This window comes from Octopus bimaculoides, chromosome 2 (genome assembly GCF_001194135.2).
Source record: "Octopus bimaculoides isolate UCB-OBI-ISO-001 chromosome 2, ASM119413v2, whole genome shotgun sequence".
Classification (NCBI taxonomy): domain Eukaryota; kingdom Metazoa; phylum Mollusca; class Cephalopoda; order Octopoda; family Octopodidae; genus Octopus; species Octopus bimaculoides.
In genome coordinates this window covers 123,336,594-123,340,220 of record NC_068982.1, presented here as the reverse complement: position 1 = coordinate 123,340,220, position 3,627 = coordinate 123,336,594, and the positions used below count along the sequence as shown (strand labels likewise).

Here is a 3,627-nt window from a genome sequence, read left to right as displayed (position 1 = left end):
TCCGTAAGTGAAATATATAGTGTAGCAATGAACTGAGAGTATCTTTCTAAAGTATTCTTCAAGAATCCGAACCGAAGAACTCGAAGTATTTCAACTTAAAACATTGGATTTTTATGCGAAACTAAGCAAAATGTACAAACAGTCTGTGTCATCCAGTATGTTCATTAATTACAAGCTCTTGATGCTTTAGATCTTGAAAATGTGTTTCAAAAACGCCCATCTTTAAGTATTCCATTGATCAAGTAATTTTCAAATACAGCCGAAAAAAGTAATAATTCGAAGATATCAGTGAAGTATGGAGAAAGTTCCCTTTATAAGAAAGCGAAATTTTAAGACCAGAGTAATAATGATTTCTCATTTTGGCACAAGGCCAGCAATTTCGGGGAGGGGTAAGTCGAGTACATCGATTCCAGTGCTCAACTGGTACTTATTTTATCGACCTCGGAAGGTTAAAAGACTAAGTCAACCTCGATGGAATTTGAACTCGGAAAGTAAAAATAGACGAAATGCCCCTAAGCATTTTGCCGGGCGTGCTAACGATTCTGCTAGCTCGCCGCCTTCAAGACCAAGGTAATAATGATTTCAAATTTTGGCACAAGGCCGGCAATTTTGATTGAATGAGTAATCAGATTACATCGACCCCAGTACACAGCTGGTACTTATTTTATCGACCCCAAAAGAATGAAAAGTACAGTGGACCTCGGCGGAATTTGAACTCAGAACGTAAAGATAGACGAAATGTCGCTAAGCATTTTGTCAGGCATGTTAACGATTCTGCCAGCTCACTGCTTTAGACCTGAATAATATTGATAATCTTTTTCGTTAGTGTACTCAATCGTGGCTGACCTTAAACTAAAGAAAGAACAACAATAAAAAATAATGTGGATAATAAAACCAGAAACTGTTTCAGTAACAGTCGATATTTTATCAAAGATAAAACAAATAAGCAATCACAAACATGGTTTAACTATACAGAAGAAGGCACCTTTTGAGCAAGAAGTGTAAAAGGATTGGGTTACAGGTATGATGGAGATTTTTAAATTGTCATATAAGCACATAAGACCAATTACTAAAAGGATGTATCGATGAGCTGTAAAGATATCAAAACGTGCGCCTAGAAATGATGGAAAAAAGAAGCGACCATATAAAATACTAACTTTTCAAGACTTAAACCTTCATTTTATGATTTATAATAAAGATTAATGCATATGATGGAAGAAAAAAAAAATTTTCTTAAATACAATACAAAATATTAAATTGTGAGTGGATTCTGTATTTCTATTTTAAAGCAGAAAAAAAGGGCAACCTTTCTACAAGATGGAAAACTGCAGAAGGAATATGGCTGTTACGATTGGCTGGTTGTGCTCGCGTCATGAGTCAATGATGCAGACAACACTTGTATAAAAGCACTGCTATTAGTGCACACACACACACACACACACACACATACATTTATATACATATTTTATAGATATAGATATACGTATTTGGGAACACGCGTGTGTATTTTTGTTACGTGGGGTACAAACTGGTCCATGGATAAGATATCCGCTGCAGACGCTTAGTTGTGTGATTGGGAGGCCATCTTACTCATTATAATAATCTTTTAGAATTAGGTACCAATCCTTTTTTTTTTTTAATGCCCCATTGTTCTCTCAAGGAGAAGATCTGCCTCATCTGCTTATCTCAGGGAATTAATCCATTACGGGAATCTTTAATTTATGTCTTTAAAAAACTGCAGAAGCTTTATGAGTCAGTGCAGTTTATGGTAACATTCATCCAATATATTTGTCTAATATAAATAATGACATGCGGCCTAGTGGCTAAGATCTTGAGCAATCTTGAAATCGTAGGTTCGATTCCCGGACTAGATTGTGTATTGTGTTCGAAAGCAAAGCGCTTCATCTCATGTTACTTTATCTCATTCAGCTGAAATTACTATCAGTGGCAGCTAGAGGGTTAACTCTGCGACGGACTAACACCCCGTTCAGGAGAACAGAAGTCTTACACTTTCAATTGTGTATACGACTAAAATCGGCGTAAGCACCAGTTTAATGAGTCTTTTGGTTTGAGACAGACTTCAACTAATACAGTATGTATGAACAGAGTTGTGTCTAACATAACTATTCCATTTCCTGGATGCAAGGATTTCAGTGTGCCAGGATATACCTACTGTTAATCAAGCTTACACCTAACGCAAATATTCTAAAGCGTGCAACCATTTTCTGATGATGTAGTGTCTGTATTTCTAAACTATATTCTATTTATGTATTTATCCTTCTATCCATTATCTCATCAATCAAATAATCGACCAGAGCATCATCTATTTGTACATTTACAAAGTATCAATCAACCTTTCCAGTCTTTTTCATAATAGGATATTAACGAATAAGATAGAATGGGTAAGGGAAATGAAAGTGAAAAAAAAAAGGAGAGAGAAAAGAAACGAGGAAACTAACAAAGGAATTGGGGAAAGGAAGTAAAGAAGAAAAAGAAAGAACGAGATGAATTGGTAATTCAAATCCGTTGGTACAGTAAATCAGTTAGGTGAAGGGAAACTGTGAATATGAAATTAGCAACATATATATATATATATATATATATTATATAGATAGATAGATAGATAGATAGATAGATAGATAGATAGATAGATAGATAAAAATAAAAAAGAAAGAAACGTAATACAAAAACACATATACGTGCACACACATTTACACACGAAGAGTTGAAGTTATCATGCAAACTATCAATTCTATGCTTTGTGTTTACGGGAAAAATAAATTGTTTTTCAAAGATAATCTCACTAACAAACTGCGCAAACCCAGCGAGTAAGTTCATTTTGCAATAGCTTCTAGCTGTTACGATTGGTTGATCGTGCTGACGTCATCAGTCATTGATGCAGACAACACTTGTATAAATGCGCTACTGTTAGCACGCACTACATTACAGAATATAATTGTCGACGTAAGTACCGTATATTATTTTCGATATAGTTTTAAGTTATAATGTACGCCTCTCTCTCTCTCTCTCTCTCTCTCTCTCTCTCGTGCGCGCTTTCTCTCTTTCTCGCTACACTTTTTTTAATGTTACAAAGGTAAATTTCTTACATAAACCACTGTGAAGTATTTTAAAGTAATAATATTGTGTGTGTGTGTGTGTGTGTACGTATGTATGGATGCATTAATGTATGTATGCATGTGTGTATGTGCTTGCCTATGCGTGAGTATGCGCGTTTATATGTATGTGTGTGTGTGAGAGCGTGAATGCGTGCACGCGTTCAAGTACCCGTTAGAGAGTTTGGATTGCGTTGATAAGGATGTGGGTTCGATTTCAGGGCCAGGCATCAGTTTGTGTCCTTAAGCAAATGACTTTTATTTAGTATCACTCCAATCAATTCAACGGTAAACGAGAACCAGCTCTGTGCAGGTGCAACCTTCTCATCGTCAAGTTGTCACATCTTTGATATTCCTCTGGGCCCAGCATCAAAGAGTTTAGAAGGTTGTCATTATATGCTCGCGACTACACAGGCACCTAAAACAATTAGCGAAAGTATCGCATATGCTATCAAGTCATACTGGCTTTTTACGTGGGTTTATTTACACACACACACACACGCATATGTATATA

At 35.9% G+C, this 3,627-nt stretch overlaps 1 protein-coding gene across 1 annotated transcript in view; it reads left to right on the top strand.

The window, feature by feature from the left end:
- Window positions 1–2,842: 2,842 nt before the first annotated feature.
- The window catches only part of LOC106871087 (uncharacterized), a 37,032-nt gene continuing 36,247 nt past the window's right edge, over window positions 2,843–3,627 (top strand). Inside the window, exon 1 of the mRNA XM_014917377.2 lies at window positions 2,843–2,964. The gene's annotated coding sequence lies outside the window, so the exon portion shown is untranslated. The remainder of the gene's footprint in view (window positions 2,965–3,627) is intronic.